Source organism: Natrix helvetica (genome assembly GCF_964273705.1).
Source record: "Natrix helvetica genome assembly, chromosome: 4".
NCBI lineage: Eukaryota > Metazoa > Chordata > Lepidosauria > Squamata > Natricidae > Natrix > Natrix helvetica.
In genome coordinates, this window is record NC_138550.1 from 24,759,722 (window position 1) to 24,777,456 (window position 17,735).

A 17,735-nucleotide genomic window follows, 5' to 3' on the forward strand; every position below is an offset into this window, starting at 1 on the left:
ATTTGTCCTAAGGAACAGGGCACAGTGGAAATCTCCCTGATACATGGCAGAATGTGGCAAGGCATCTTTTTTCCATAATTAGATATGTTGTGCCAGCTAATCATTTGGCAATAATTATTCACGCATTACTTACACCCTGCCTTAAGTACTGTAACACAGGGGTCCCCAACCACCAGGCTGCAGCCCAAGGTCAGGCTGTGGCCTACTTGGAACTGAGCCATACAATATGTGGGCCAGCACACATGCCCACTCACATAAGCAGTGGGCCAGTGCGCACACACATGCACGCATAGTTCCACTTGCATGAGCAGGGGATTGGCGTGTACACGCATGCATGCCAGAGGTTGCTCCTATTCGGCCCGGATCAGGCGAACCGGTAATGGCAGTGGCGGGAGGTTCCGCCCAACCTCCAACCTGCCCGGACGCTTCTGCGCACACAAGCGAACCTGTAGTAAAAAAAAATGGAAACCCACTACTGATGCAGGCACAACTCCACTTGCACAAGTGGCAGGCCGGTGCTCATGTGCATGCACGTGGGCCTGCTGCTTCTGCAAGTGGAGCTGCGTGCATGTACATGTGTGCCATCTGCTACTCTCGCGACCCAGTTCCCCTCTCCCCCCCCAGCCGGGCCGCCATGCTCAAAGGTTGGGAACTGTTACTGTAACATATTCTGCATGAAAAGTATCTGAAAGCGGCACCTCGTATAAAATGCAAGGCTAGAGTGGTAACCCATGTAAGTAGCAGCAGTCACATGATGCCTCTATTTAAAGCTTTGTATTGGTTCCCAGTTCCTACCAGGCACAGCTTAATGTGCTGCATTTTTCAGCCCTTAGCAGTTTAGACCCTGACTATCTAAAAGTGAGTCTCTCCTGTTACCAATCCATCCATCTGCCTGTCCTGATCTTCAGGAGGAACCATTCTGAAGATGCACAACGGCTTGCTCTTCTGGCACAGGGAAAGGAATCTACATTAGCAATTGACTCCCATTTTCATTCAGATATCTCTAAAGACAGCTTAGTTAAAACATGCCAAAGACACATATCTTTTGGCTAAAACTTTAACTATTAATTAGTGTTATTATCCATATTATGCTTTTATCTTTGCATATTCTGTTGTAGCCTTTATTGGACAACACAACGAGACAAATACTATCAGGACTAACTCTCTGCAAAGGCAGTTATTCATCAACATTTTATCAGGCTGCAGAAAATACATGGAAAACACTATCAGACCAAATTCGAGTTTAGACACAAAACTGGTTTCCTAAAGAGGCAAAACAGAAAATCTAGCAAGCAGCAAATATTTAAGAGCTAAAGGTTCCCTGAAGGAAAAGACAAATGACCCAAAAAGAATGCTGAGAGTAGAGTTCTCCCAGCAAAGCCAGACAAGGTGTGAAGGTCATTCCATATGGCCAGCTAAAGCAAGCTGGCATTTATTTAAGGCAGCAGCAATAGAGGAAGATGCTAGAGGCAGATTATCACATTAATGTCAACTGCAAAGTATCATTTCATATTGTGCAAGAAAATACACTGGAAAACCAGGCCTGTATTTTACCAAGGAAACCGCATGACTAGAGACAAGATAAAGTGGTTGCTGATATAATGCCAAATCATGGGCCTCTCAGGTCAGTTGTTCCTTAACATCTTTAAAAGCCATGGTGGCGAAGTGGTTAGAATGCAGTATTTCAGGCTAATTCTGCTGACTGCCAGGGGTTCGATCCTCATTGGCTCACGGTTGACTCAGCCTTCCATCCTTCTGAAGTTGGTAAATTGAGGTCCCAGATTGTTGGGGAAAATATGCTGACTCTGTAAAATGCTTAGAGTGGGCTGTAAAGCACTGTGAAGCGATATATAAGTCTAAGCGCCAGTGACGTGCAGTCAGGGGAGGCAGGGGAGGCAGAGCCTCACCGCTCTCATCATGAAAAAAAAATCTCCCCTTTTCTCTTTCATCTCTTTCTTGCGCGTGCAAGCAAAATACCCCAGGATCACGGTGGCGGGGACAGCAACTCCTTCCGCTGCGTTGTGGAGAAGAGCCACAGGAAGGAGGGGAATGGGACCACGTGTGCAGGAGGCAGCCCTTCATGTTGGCTCAGGAAGGAGGGGAATGGGACGACGTGTGCAGAAGGCTCCTCAGCACCAGCCTCAGATCAGCGCAGCCGCGGTCCCCTTCATGTTGGCTCAGGAAGGAGGGGAATGGGACCACGTGTGCAGGGGAAGGGGACCGCGGCCCGTGCTGCTCTGAGGCTGGCGCTGAGGAGCCTCCTGCACACATCATCCCATTCCCCTCCTTCCTGAGCCAACATGAAGGGCTGCCTCCTGCACACGTGGTCCCATTCCCCTCCTTCCTTTGGCTCTTCTTCGCAGCGCAGCGGAAGGAGTTGCTGTCCCCACCACCGTGATCCTGGGGTATTTTGCTTGCACTCTTGCAAAGATCAAAGTTGTCACAGTCCTCCCTTCATGATGATAATTGGATGACGTCACCAGCCTCACCAGCCATAAACCTCACCACACGTAACTGCTAAGCGTTATTGCTGTTGCTATACTGTTAAGGAATAACTAAGGGACAGTCTTTCACAATACTTGTGGTGCTGATGGCACAGCTGTATTAAAGCCCCTGGATGGATGGATGGATGGATGGATGGATGGATGGATGGATGCTGTGATGCAGAAAAAGAAAATCTAAAAAGAGCTTTTGAATGGAAGAATGGAATCCAAGGAGCACGAGCATGGGGAAGCTCAACACAGTGAAACATGAAATTAATTAATTAATTGTGTATTGTTGTCTTAGGCATCATTGAATTGAAATAGGCTAGAATTCAGCATTGTCAGATCTTTGTGGTAGACCAGATCACAAAACAGCCACTATTATAACTACTGGAACTTTATGGTTACAGAGTATAATAGCAGAATTATACCACTGAGATTCAAGCTGGAGTAGTCCTGAATTTCTTCCTTGCCCACTCTTGTCTTTCCTGATTAAGTTGATACTTTTGCAACAGCTGCCACATAACCTTCTGCAGACACTTTCAGTCAGAACATCCTACTGCTTCCTACACAGGAAACGAAAAACAAAAAGGATAGTCAGAAAAAAATACTGCAGTAACATGCCGGCAATGAGCAAATAATATTAGATTTTGTGAAGAATTCTTTCATGTGATAGTTAACCAAGTCAATTCTCCAACCATTGATGCAGAAGAAGGAGACGTTGATGAGTTCATTCTGAAATTGACAGAACATGCAAGCAGGATGTGCTGATTGTCACTGAAGACAGGAATGCCAAAGTTTGAGACAGAAAGAAGAAACTTTAGTCAGACTGTATGGCTTGGAAAACAGAAATGAAGCAGGAGAATAACGGTCCAATGATTCTCTAATCCAATGGTTTCTTCATTCCTTACATCTACTTCAAACAACCAGAATGACACCTAGAGACATGGACATCACCAGGCAGAAATCAAACTGACTATATTAGTACCACCTACCCTTTGAAATAGCCTTCTAGGTGAGATCAGGCATGCCTCACGTTAATTTCAATTCAGAAAGATGTTTGGACTATGCTCTTCCCTAGAACATTTCTCAACTGACTGGTAACCATCCATGGTTGAATGTAGAGTTTGCCTTTTATTTAATGTTTAGAGTCATTTACATATTTAATTGAATTGGGCTTAAAAAATATTTACCAGTTTATTTTTAAAAATATTATCTACTGTTGGGAATCCTATAGAATTTGGTGGTATACAACAGTGTTTCTTTCAGCCTTAGCAATTTTAAGGTATATGGCCTTCAACATGCTGGCTTAGGGATTCTGGAATTCAAGTCCACACATCTTGAATTTGCTCGGGTTCTCAACTGCTAGGGTTGAGAAACTCTGGGATGGATGGATGGATGGATGGATGGAGAGAGAGAGGGAGGGAAGGAGAGAGGGAGGGAGAGAGGGAGGGAGAGAGGGAGTCTAGGACCACAGCTTTTCTGTGTCAAATAGCTCTAGTCTTTGTGTTTTTTCCAGGACTCAATGTTTGTTGCTCAGTCCTAGTGTGTATGATTATACTTTTCTGGATTTTTTTAGAGTAGAAAAAGTGTTATTTTTGTTACTAACAGATCTCCTCAGAATTGAAAATAGTAGGGGTGGGTTCCTGCCAGTTCTAACCTCTTCTATAAACCTCTTCTATAGAAATCTACAGTGCCGTTTAGAACTGGTTCCAGCTCCCTCCCCCCGCCCATCCACACATCATCAAGATGAAGAGCGAGAAGAGGAATTCTGGGAGTTGAAGTCCACAAGTCTTAAAGCTGTCAAGTTTGAACACCCTGGGGTTTTTTTTCCTAAAGGGTTCGGGGTGCAAGGGTCTTGTAACTTGACAGCTCTAAGACTTGCGTGCTTCAATGCCAGAGTTTCTAAGCCAACATTTTGGTTGCTAAGCAAGAGCGTTGTTAAGTGAGTTTCCCCACATTTTACAAGTTGGCCACTCCCACCCAGTCACATGGCCGGCAAGCCACTCCCACAAAGCAGGCCACACCTACAGAAGAGGTTCTAAAAAATTTTGAAACCCACCACTGGAAAATAGTATTATGTCTTTTTAATATTCCAAGGGGGTAAACTGCAGACTATACCGATTTGCAGAAAGAAACCAAAGTTAAGCCTTAATAAGCTCAAGTGGCATATTTTTTTTTCATTAAGACAATTAAAGTGTGATTTAAGAGAAAATACCGGAAAAGCCTGAGATTTATATAGTTTCAGAAAGCAGTGGGAGAAAGTGATCTGATCAGTAAATGCCTGAGGGATACAAGTGTGCTGTAACTTAATAAAAGATAAGCAGACCATCTTCCTACATTGGGGATTGGCAACTTAAAGTACGTTTTCGACTTTTGACTCTGTTAACTCCGATTGAAGGAAGCTAAGGTCCCAAAAATAAGAAGGGCAGGATCAGCGGTGGGATTCACTTACCTTCCCTACCGCTCGCAAATGTGAGTGCATGTGCCACATCTGCACATGCACACCGCCTTCTGCGCATGTGCGGTGAGAGAACATTATGTTGGGGCAGGGGGGCAGAGCCTCCCGCAGCTGCCGCTACCGGTTCACCCAAACCGGAGAGAACTGGCTGAATACTACCTCTGGGCACAATGCCTATCCAAGACTTATATTTGTACATTTTTCACAGAAAAAGTGAGCAGCCACAGAAACAGAGAAAAGACTTGGGAAGAGGTAATGTTAACTCTTTGACAAATTATCTTCCAGCAATAGTCAGAAGCTCTTATATGCATTTTGCAGGAAGTTCCTATTGGTTTCCAAACTTCCTCCCTTCCCCTCTAATGGTGCTGAGAGAACTGCTATTTGCACTTTCGATAATTCACTTTAATGGCATTCAATCAAAATCACATCTTGTTTGGCTCTGACTTCCATACAAACAGAATGTAGGATTGGTTAGCCCTGTCATCCTTCAACTACATCTCATCGTTATGTACCACCTAGTGGTGTGAACAAAAAATGCAGTCTGAGAAGAATGCTTATCCTACAATTTTTTTTTTTTAAAGTGCCTTTAAGACAGTCTGATAACTGCTTGGACAAGACTTTGCAGTTTTATTTGCAACGTTTTAGAAAATGGCTTGCTATTCCCATCTTCCTAGGCTGAGAGCGGGGGGTACTGGCCTATATGTATATATATAGCTTTATTGATTAGCTTAGAGCAATGATGACAAACCTTTTTTGGCTCCCGTGGCAAAAGTGGGGGGAGCGCAGGGGGGTCGTGTACGGGCGTGCCATACCCATAATGCTATACATGGGAAAAACACCTCCCTCAGTGCGAATGCGTGTGCGACCAGCAACACACACACACACAGCTTTTGGCGCACTTTTTTCGCCCTCCCCAGGCTCCAGAGGCTTTCTAGGAACTGGGAAGGGTGAAAACAACCTCCTCCCCCACCCCCGGATGCCCTCCGGAAGCCTCAGAAGCTTCCCTGAAGGCTCCGGATGGCGAAAAACGGCCCTACGGCCAAACCGGAAGTGACTCCTGAAGGCTCCAGTGGGCAAAAAACGGCCCTACAGCCAAACTGGAAGTCCGGTCCCAAACTTCCAGTTTGGCCCTAGGACTGTTTTTTTGTGCTCCGGAGGCTTCAAGGAATCCTCGGGAGGGCAAAAACAGCCTCAAAAGAAGGCCAAAGCCAGCTGGCCAGCGTGCGCATGTGTGCTAGCCAGCTGACAGGGCAGCGCCTCGCATGCCCTAATAAATGACTTTGCGTGCTACCTGTGGTTCGCCATCCCAGGCCTATAGGCCATATCAAAGCACAAGGTTCAAACACATATCACTAATAAAATCCTATGCAAACAATTTAAAATAAGAGTAGGGTAAAATACAATAGCTATAGGATAAGATACAATATAATTTAATACATAAATACATTAAATAGAATAAAATGACATAAAATTATATTCCGGTGTCACCCTTACAATCTACCCCAATCAGTCCCACTTATGCAGATCCCAACCAAACCATTTTGTTTATGTACTGTGCTGTATGAAATGTTATTTTCAGGTTCTGGTCGCACATAAAGTAAGTTGTTTTGATATGGGGATCCCAATGGGCCATTCGTTTGGTATATAGACCAAGGTGCCTGCCTCTCACTCCCTTCTACAAGCAACAATCAAATAGGATGTGAGCCAGGTCTTCTACCTCTGTTGCTCCTCAAATGCAGAAACCAAGTTGGCCCAAGGCAGAATTAGAATTCATGGTGTCTTGCCTGATGCCTTAACCACCACCCCAACTGATTTTTTCATTTACTTACTTACTTATCAAGTTATCAAATTTATAGATGCCAATCAGTGGTGAGTTCCGGATCCCATTCTAACCGGTACGGTTGGAACGGGCCCGGCATCGCCCACATGGACAAGCGCAGTGCGCACATGCGTTGTAGCTGCCAGCGATGCTTCCGCAAGCCTCCGTGACGCTCCAGCTGCTCGTCAGAGAGTCACACAGGCACTTTGGAAGCGCCAAAGGCTTTGAAGGACAAGTAAGGAGTTTGGGCAGGCAGGTGGGCCCTCCGGAGCACCGTACCGGAATGGTACCCAGTCCTCCGGGCAGGCTCCGGTATGCCAGTACCAGGGCATACCGCCTGCAACCCACCACTGATACCAATGTATTTCATTACACACGACAACCAATCTGAATGATTCTTTTTTTTTTCAATTTTAATTTTATTCATTAAAAAAATATTTTGTATCAAGCTTGTATTAACAAACAAAACTAGGCAAGAACATTACAAATATAAATTAAAAAGAACAAAAGAAACAACACATATTATCCCCCTTTAATTGAACACTGACAAATTTATTGCAACAATAAATGTTTAATTCCATCCCCTCCTTGCAAAGCAAGTCCAAATTTTTTAGCTTCTACATTTATTTGTATCCTAATTGACCTATTAAGAACCAAAGGAGGGTATTTGATTCTGGACAGATCAGAGATAATGAATGGGACAATTCGTGGTAAATAAGAAACTGTGTAGACTTTCAATAACCGTAAATTACAATAACCGACTATTAACAGAATGCCTTGAGCTTTAACTTTGCTGTTGCTTAACTACGTGTTTTTTTTTCATATATGCAACGTACGGATGATTTTTCATTGCCATGTATTTCACTTAAATGTTTCATCCAATTTTATGCTTTTGCAATGTCCGACATTTCTGTTCTATGAAAAAGTAATTAGATATATTTATCCGACTTTAAGACAGGATTTGATATTATCAGATATCCATATTATTTTACATGAAAACTGATGCTCAACAACATCTGCCCCATTCAGATTGCTGAGACTGGTCTTTCAATATTGGAACCATACATTTACGGCCCAGTTACTTAATGGATTGAAGACCTGATATAGCATGCAACGTATACACAAATTGTATAGATTTAGGTTATGTATGGATCAGTGGTGGGTTCCTGCCGGATCGCAACGGATCGTGCGCTCCCTTTCGGCGCTGAACCCGGAAGTACGTTCTTGCCCTGCCCCTGGTGACGGGACGACGCTTGCCTGCGCTCCACCAGCTCGGCTGGGACCACAGACGTTTCCTCAGCAGAGCAGAGTGCCTGAAAGGGACGCAGGGTCAGCCTGCCAGGCTGCCACCACTCCACTGAAGACATTGCTGAGCAGAGAAACGTCTGCGGTCCCAGCCGAGCTGGTGGAGCGCAGGCAAGCGTCGTCCCGTCGCCAGGGGCGGGGCAAGAACGTACTTCCGGGTTCAGCGCCGAAAGGGAGCGTGCGATCCGGTGCGATCCGGCAGGAACCCACCACTGGTATGGATACTTGCAATGAAATATGCTCATCCTTTATTAGAACGCTATGTAAATATTGAGACTCTTTTATATTCTTATAAACTTGTGTCTCCTTGCTGTTTTTTGTTTCTTTTTCAATATTTTCCTTTGATTATTTTCTTAAATAAGAGTCAACAATATCTAAGATTTGTTTCCTGTTGACTGTTCTCTCTCCTTTCCACACACACTCTGCCCCTATCTTCACATCTTTGCAGATAAAGGAATGATAAAAAGCAAGGGAGGGGCTGCACTGCAGTGGATGACATCAGACAGCATCTTCTCACATGTAACAGAGGCACAGTGTGCATATTTGAGTGGGGGAAATTTTGTTAAATAATTACCTCATACGTAGCCTTGCCAGCTGAGACTTTTTATATTTTCTATTTTTTTCAAGTGAATCTCCACCCAAGCCAATGATCACGATGGAAAGGATTGGTCAAACTCACTCGGCTTAAGGACTAACTTGGGCAAGAAAGAAGTAAGGTTCTACATTTAGGCAAGAAAAACGAAATACGCAGGTACAGTATAGGCGATACCTTGCTCAATAGTAGTAACTGTGGGAGGGATCTTGGAGTCCTAGTGGGCAACCATTTAAATATGAGCCAGCCGTGTGCAGCAGCTGCCAAAAAAGCCAACACAGTTCTAGGCTGCATCAACAGACGGAGAGAATCAAGATCACGTGGAGTGTTAATACCACTTTATAATGCCTTGGTAAGGACACACTTGGAATACTGCATTCAGTTTTGGTCGCCACGATGTAGAAAAGATGTGGAGACTCTAGAAAGAGTGCAGAGAAGAGCAACAAACATGATTAGGGGACTGGAGACTAAAACATATGAGGAACGGTTGCAGGAACTGGGTATGTCTAGTTTAATAGAAAGAAGGATTTGGGGAGACATGATAGTAGTCTTCCAATATCTCAGGGGTTGCCACAAAGAAGAGGGAGTCAAACTATTCTGCAAGGTATCTGAGGTTAGGACAAGAAGCAATGGGTGGAAACTAATCAAGGAGAGAAGCAACTTAGAACTGAGGAGAAATTTCCTGACAGTTAGAACAATTAATGAGTGGAACAGCTTGCCTCCAGAAGTTGTGAATGCACCAACACTGGAAGTCTTTAAGAAGATGTTGGATAGCCATTTGACTGAAATGGTATAGGGTTTCCTGCCTAGGCAGGAGGTTAGACTAGAAGACCTCCAAGGTCCCTTCCAATTGTATTGTATTGTATTGTATTGTATTGTATTGTATTGTATTGTATTGTATTGTATTGTATTGTATTGTATTGTATTGTATTGTATTGTAACCTGAGAGTCAGAAGTGGTATTCTACCGATTCAGACCAGTTTGCCTGAACCAGTAGCCCCACGCACCTGCACCAGCTCTATGGCATTCCTTTTAGGCCTTTTTTTTTTAGCCAAAAGCACATGCACAGAAGGCTGAGCGCATGTGAGCAAAGTGAGTGCGCATGCGCACACCACTCGCATTTGCGAAGTGGTAGGGATGGTAAGTGAATACCACCCCTGCTGAGAGTCCTGTAAACATATGGCATCCCTTCTGGGCAGGACACCAAGTTTTGACCACAGACAGCTACCACTACTGGAGAAACATCAGCCACAGTAAGACCAGACCTCTGATAACACTTAAGCTGCACCCTTGTTCTCCCACTTTAGGGTTTCCAGTGAACACAGAACTGCGCCCCACATTCAGATAATATTCATTTCATTTCATTCATTTAAAATGAGACAATCGGTTTCATCCAAGAGAGCCTGGAACTGATCATCCTCCATCTGCTCAAGCTTCTTGCCAAGAAAGGGAATATCCATCACCAGCCTAGAGCTGTTTTTATCCTCGGCATCCAGGTTAACTTTCTCCGGAAGCAACCCGATCATCGATTCTTTTTAAAAGACTGAAACAGCCCCTCTCTCAATGAGGTGTTTATGACAAATCCCTTGTCCACCTCTTCGGGCCTCAACTACTGAAATCCATCCAACAAAATAGGACAAGATAATGCTCTGGACAATTCCACTTCCGCGGTTTTATTGACTGCAGAGAAAGTTATGGAAAACGCGAGCGACTTTGTCTCCAAAGTGTTGCACACACATCTCTCATAATGGGCTGCCAAAGGTACAACAGCCTCCTTCTTTACCACTTTACAAAGCTCCACTGGACCGGGGGTCACCAACGTTTCGGACCTCAGGGACCACAAAATTCATAATTTTAAATCCCACGGACCACTAATATGATCTGCCTAATGACTGGTGGGTTGGGCGTGGCGAGGTGGTCATGTGACTGGGTGGGTGTGGCCAACTCGATGTCACTCACTTCAAGGGGCGCCTTGCCAGCCTCTACTCACCACTCCTCGCCTACCCACCTGGGCTCCTTAGGGACCCAATAGGAAGCAGTTGCTGGAGCTAAGCAGCCACCATGAGAAAGAGTTGGCAAAAGAGCTGTCTCAGTTCTAATTGGATCTGGCCGAGAAGGAGGCTCAACAGAAGCACTTCACTGAGGACCACGAGCATAGGCTTTCCAAGCAGAGAGAAGACTTGCAGGAGTGCAAGGCCAGGTGCTACGCCTGGAGGCTCAGTAGGCTGAGATGGTCAGCCAGTTCCAGACCATGATGCAGTCCCACTGGAACGAGGCCTTTCGGCTCTTCACCACCAATGGCACTTCCCTCCAGCCTTCACCCAAAGCTCTGCACCAGGTGTGGAAGCATACCCCAAGTTGGAATTTCTGCCAAATTCCAGGGGGAGACTCTGCAGCAACACAAACGTTCATTGCACATATCCGGCCCAGGGGCTGTAGTTTGAGGACCCCTGATTTAGTGCAATATAAAAAATGCCAATAATTTTTCTGCAGACCACTAAAATTTTATTGTGGACCACCAGTTGGTGACTGCTGCATTAGACAAACCTGAGAAGATGCAATGGAGGTGGAGAAGAAAAGTTTTTTTTCACAGCTGTTGCCACCACCATCACATACCCCTGATAATGGGCTCTAAGCTGTGCTTGATTGTTTCAGCACAAATATCCCCCCCCCCTTGTGTTCTCCCTAGCGTTCTACTTCCTTCATAGCCTTCAAGTCAGGCATATGCCTGTAATGGTCAGGCTTTGCAGCCAGTGACAGGGTGTTTATGAGTGATCCTGACTAGGAAATCTTTGTATCTGTATTTCACAGAGCAACCAGGGCTTTGAAAGAAGCACCCGGCTATGCCGGTAGGAAACTCCCAGATCGCTATGGAATTTGGAAGAATCCGTGAGACTCCAGGGTCAAATAATCTTAATAGGTTCCCTCCATCAACTTGCAGAGAGGATTTGTTGCTAAGAGTCTAAATTTCACAGCAAAAGATCTGACCATGACAGCCAGGTAATTACCTATTTCCCTGAAAATAAGACCTCCCCGGATAATAAGCCCAATCGGGCCTTTGAGCGCATGCGCAAAAATAAGCCCTCCCCCCAAAATAAGCCATTTTTGAACATATTGCAACACAATAGCAGCCATAAGGTGACCATGCTCACTGCCTCCCTGCACCTCAAAAATAATACCTCCCCAAAAATAAGGCCAAGTGCTTATTTCAGGGGTCAAAAGAAAATAAGACCCTGTCTTATTTTCAGGAAACACGGTATTAGGTCCCCCCCCCATTCAGATCACCTTCTTTCTGACTGGTCAAAAAAACCTACATGCAAACTATAACCTTAAACTATGTTGGGCTAATACCGGTTGGATTAGGGGAAGAAGGAACCAGAAGAAAAAGAATAAGCAAACATGCCTAATCCCATTTTTCTTCATCTCTTCTCACCTACTAGTTGACCCTTCAAGCTATAACTCCCTCTACAATTGCTATAGAGGAATCCATGTCTTCCTCCTACATATTTCTGATAGATGATAGCTAGCTAGTTATAGCCAAGAAGAATACTGCCTTTGATATGTAGCAATTGCCCTAAAGACACATTCTATGAACAAAAATGTGATAATAGTAGGGACGTCCCGCTCATATTTTTGATATTCCATATTTTTCTAAATGTATATATGGTAAAGTGTGGTTCCTTCTGCTACGAATAATTGCCTGGTGTATACTAGAATATTTATTTATTTATTAAATTTATTTGCCATCTATCTCGGCAAAAGGAGACTCTGGATGGCTTACAGCTTCTAAGCAGATAGAGGCTATGACAATTATATCATCATCTTTTTTTAATCTCTTGCGGGGTGGAGTCTGGGCAACTGAATAGAGCTAACAGAGTTTTTACTGGCCGGATGCCTTTCCTGTTGCCAATGCGGAGTTTTGTTCAGCGTTGGCAGCATTTTGTTCAGAATATATCTGCAGATATATTCTCATTGTGCTCAGAGAAAAAATATCTGCCCCTACCTAGGATTGAACTCACAGCCTCCTGATTGTGAGGTGAGAGCTCCACCTCTAAGTCACCGTACCACTCCTAGGCTATAACAATTAGATGGTCTTCAAAAATCATTATTAATTATTAATATATTAAAATTTAATTTAATCATTTAAATCATTTAAAGATTATTTGGTTGTGTTATTATTATTGTAATAATTAATTAAATATTAATAATTAATTCAATCTTGTTACTCATGTCAAAGATCATGTCAATCTTTGTTCCTTTTTTCCATTTACATGAAATAGAGACATACTATCTCTTTGAAAATGTGAAGTTATTTCAAAGTATAGCAGAAATCTTTGAAAAATTTCACATTCACATGGTTTGGTTTTCACTGAATAAAAATCAAGTTTGCCCTTCCACACAGACTACATAAGCATAGCAAACCCCCAGCCTTCAGAGTTTATTTTTGATAATTGTCTATTTGTAAACCTAAAGAAAACAAAACAGGATTTCAACAGTAAGTTTACTACTCTACACCTGAGGTGGGTTCCTACTGGTTTGCACTGGTTCGGCCAAGTAGGTAGTAACTCAGCCAGCCAAGCCCCCAAACCGGTTCTATCGGTGGCAGTGTAGGCACCGCCATCTTGTTTTTTGTCATTAGTGTGTGTGCGTTCACATGTGTAAAGCACATCCCTGAGCAAACCGGAAGTAAAAGATGCCGGAACCGACCCCTGCCCTACATCCCTTTGAATGTAGAGTTTTACCAAAAATTCTGGTGAAAAATATGACAGAAAACCAGAAAAGAGAGTTGACAGGGAAACTGGACATACAGGTGGTGAAAAAAGTGAAATATTTGGGTATTTAATTGACATCAAGGTGTGTAACACTAAAGGAGGATAACTATTATAAGGTGAGAAAACAAATAGAAATAGATCTGGAAAGATGGAAAAACCTACAATTATCACTGATGGGAAGAATAGCAGTAGTAAAGATGAATATACTACCAAGATTGCTATACCTATTCCAAACAATACCGATAAAATTAGAGAAAAAATACTTTGAAAGTATGAATAAAATAGTGGGGAAATATATGTGATGGGGAGAAAGCAAGAATTACTATAAAAATGTTGCAAGATGCAAGAGTTCGAGGTGGATTTGGATTACCAAACTGGGAATTGTATTATCAAACAGCAAGATTAGCTTGAATGAAAGAATGGATCCTACTGAGTAATACAAGATTACTGACATTGGAAGGTCATAATTTGCAGGTAGGTTGGCATGCTGACATTATGTAAGGAATGGATTGTTAACAATATGGGAAAGCGTGAAAGGGAAACACTATTTAGAAATACCAATGTGGCTTTCAACAATGGAAGCATTGACACATCCAAATATCAGTAGTACGAAAAATATCATTAGATACAAAGATATCTTAACAGAAAGGGGGGAATTAAAACAAAAACAAGAATTAGAAAAACAAGAGATTGATATAGGATGGTTTACACAATTGCAAATACAATCAAATATGAAAAAAATAAAAGGGAATATGGTTTTAACTTAGGCAGTTCGGAGTTGGATAAGATATTTATGGGAACGGAAGAAAAAATAATTAAGAAACTATATAGCTACCTATTAAGAACTAACTTAGAAGAAGAAATGGTTAAAGATACAATGTTAAATTGGGCAAAGAATTTTGGCCACATGATTGAGCTAGAAAAGTGGCAACAACCATGGGAAAGGAACTATAAATTAACCATGTCAACAGCTTACAAAGAAAACGTATACAAATGTTTTATAGATGGCACATGGCACTGGGAAAATTAGCAAAGGTGTTTAAAGACAAATCAGTGAAATGTTGGAAGTATCAACAAGCAATAGGCTCCTATTATCATATGTGGTGGACATGTGCAGAATCAAGAAAATATTGGACCAACAGTATGGTTAAAGAAAATGTTACAAGAAGAAATAGAATTTAGACCAGAGATATTTATCCCAGAGAAATTCAAGAAAGAGGATAGTTATTTGATTATACATGTAACTACAGCAGCAACAATTGTATTTGCCCCAAATTGGAAATTAAATAAGCTATCAACAGATGAAGAGATAATAAAAAAGATATTAGATTGTGCAGAGATGAATAGGTTGACAATGAAAATAAAGGATAAAGAGGAATCGGAGTACTTCAAGACATGGGGAAGATTTTATGATTGGCTAGAGAAAGGAAACTAGAAAAGAAAATAGGGAGAAGATATAGAATCCAGACAATGCACTGTTAAATGGAAAGGGGGGGGAGAGAAGGGGAAAACAGAAAAGAAAATATAAATATATAAGTATATATCCAAAAGCGAGATATAAAGTGGGGGAATACAGTATAGTTAGGATAGATTACTGAAGGTAAGGAATAAGAAAGTATATCAAATTATATTTGGGTTTGCGGAAGTACCATCCCAAGGAAACATAAACTGAGATCTGAAAGAGACACCTACAATAATAGAAAAGAAAGAGAGAGAGGAGGCGAGAATGAAAGGAAGATGGGGGAAAGAAGAAAGAGGTGAGGAGAGGAGGATGGAAGGGACAGGAAGAGAAGGAGAGAGGGTAGGAAGGGGAAGAGGAGGAGGAGGAGAAAGGTAAGGGAAGAAGGAAGGGGAAGGAGAGGAGGAAGGAAGGAAGTAGAAAAGGGAGGGAGGGAGAAAAGAAAGGGAAAATAAGGTGGTGTTACAACAGGAGGAAGGGATGGTAAATAAAGCAACCCAAACTGTAAATTATAACCTATTAAATGAAATAATAAATGCATAAGGATGATAAATATAAAGAAGAATAACAATTATGTGAATGTATACTTAGAATGCTATGTAAGAGAACAAAAAATAAAAAAAAATTCTGGAATGTAGAGTTTTACAAATAGATTTTACAAACAGGTTTTACAAACCTCCTTCAGTTCTGTTGTTGTTTTTTTTAAACAGTTTCCTGACTATACAAACAGTAGCCAAAGTGTATTGTGTAGTGTGGAAAAGCTGCAAGAGACAGTTACCAGCCCAACAGGAAAGAATCTTCACCCTTGGTAACCTCACTGTACAAATATAACAGTGCAAAGTCTGAGCAGGCGAGCTTCAATGAACAGGAGCCTGGGTTCTTCCCTACCACAAAGAGCCCGATGTCGTAAAAGAACATTTTTTTAAAAATAGGGGGGGGGAGAACTGGCTTTCTGATTTCATGCCTGGCTTCAAAACTACCACCAAACCAGATGTTTGTTTGAAAAAACTGCACCTGCCCAACCACCAGCCTGGAGCTTCCTCCTTTGTCTTTTCTTTCCCTCCCTTTTAAAGTCTCAAATGAGAAGCGGAAGTTTTGAGCAACGGCAAAGTGCTTTGTGGTGGTTGTTTTATTTCCCTTAAGACACACACAATCCAATCTCTTCGGAGCAAATAAAAAAGTCAGACAACTAAGTTTTCCGAGGCAGGAGAGAACTGCAAAGCAGCTGGACTTTGCTCAGAGGCTTTTATTTCATAACAGAAAAGAATTTAGGAAAAGAGAAAAGTGTGGGTCAATGAGAATCTAAGTCATTCTGCAGTCCAAACAGGGCTTGCTTGTTCTTCCTTCTTTTCCAGAGGGGTGATGTGGATCCCTGTTATTGGATCAGAACATTTATTGGTTGAAGATTTTGAATTCAGTAATGAAGTCTTTGGTCCTGATAATAAACAGTTAATCATATTGCACCAGGGTATTAGGTAAATCTAATTCAATTTCAAGGGATGTGGTGGCTCAGTGGCTAAGACACTGAGCTTGTCGATCATAAAGGTTGGCGGTTAGGTGGTTCGAATCCCTACTGCTGCGTAACGGAGTGAGCTCCTGTTACTTGTCCCAGCTTCTGCCAACCTAGCAGTTCGAAAGCACGTAAAAATGCAAGTAGAAAAAATAGGAACCACTTTGGTGAGGAAGTAACAGTGTTAAAGTAAAATAATAATAATAATAATAATAATAATAATAATAATAATAATAATAATAATAATAATAATAATAATAATAATAATAATAATAATATATTTATTTATTTCTTAGCCGCACCCTCTCCCGAAGGACTCGGGGCGGCGTACAACGAAACATACGAAATAAATATGTAAACAAAACAAACATATAACAAAGACATACACTGAAACATACACATATGTAACAATACACAATACACAATAATAATAATAATAATAATAATAATAATAATAATAATAATAATAGCAATAATAGCAATAATAGCAATAATAGCAATAATAGCAATAATAGCAATAATAGCAATAATAATAATAATAATAATAATAATAATAATAATAATAATAATAATAATAATAATAATCTAATAACAATATGTTTTGTTGAGATCATCCAGGCATTTGCAGCCCAGAATTGGTAGCCCTACAAAAAGAAACAATTGGAATGCAAAGTACTGTTACAATGGGCTCTAATAATGTCAGTGTTATCAGTCCTTGAAATAGAAGAAAAGAACGATAACACAAATGGCGCTGACACTATTTTCTCATAGTAATGAGACCAATCACTATATTTAATGCAGCCCAATTTCAGGAAAATCCTTGACTTACAACAGTTCATGTAGTGATTAGTCAAAGTTACAACATCACTGAAAAAAGTGACTTCTGACCATTTTTCATAATTACAACCATTGCAGCATCCCCATGGTCACATGATCAAACTGCTTCCTATTTATGATGGGGGTCAGTGATCCCCTTTTGCGACCTACGGACAAGCAAAGTCAATGTGGAAGCCAGATTCATTTAACAACCAGGTTACTGCAGTAAATTAACAACCGCGGTGATTCATTCGTGGCAAGAAAGGCCATAAAAGGGGGCAAAATTCACATAACAAATGTCTCACTTAGCAACAGAAATGTTGGATTCAATTGTAGTTGTAAGTTGAGGGCTACCTGTAATGGATTGCCTTGGTTAGTTTTCCTACCCATCAAACATCATCTGCCAATGTATAGGAGTATATCAGTACTGTACCAATTGCTCTGTCCACTCGGTAGGGGTAGGGCTGGACAACTGTGGACCACAGTTTCAATTACCGTATTTTTTGGAGTATAAGATG

General features: G+C 41.9%; 1 long non-coding RNA gene across 1 annotated transcript; it reads right to left on the bottom strand.

Moving 5' to 3' along the window:
• Nucleotides 1–891: 891 nt before the first annotated feature.
• On the bottom strand, nt 892–15,978 carry LOC309391886. The gene is made up of 3 exons (XR_014175350.1): nt 15,906–15,978; nt 2,915–3,049; nt 892–1,001 (listed from the first exon to the last, which is right to left on the bottom strand). It is a non-coding gene; the product is annotated as an uncharacterized lncRNA (long non-coding RNA).
• Nucleotides 15,979–17,735: the final 1,757 nt, after the last annotated feature.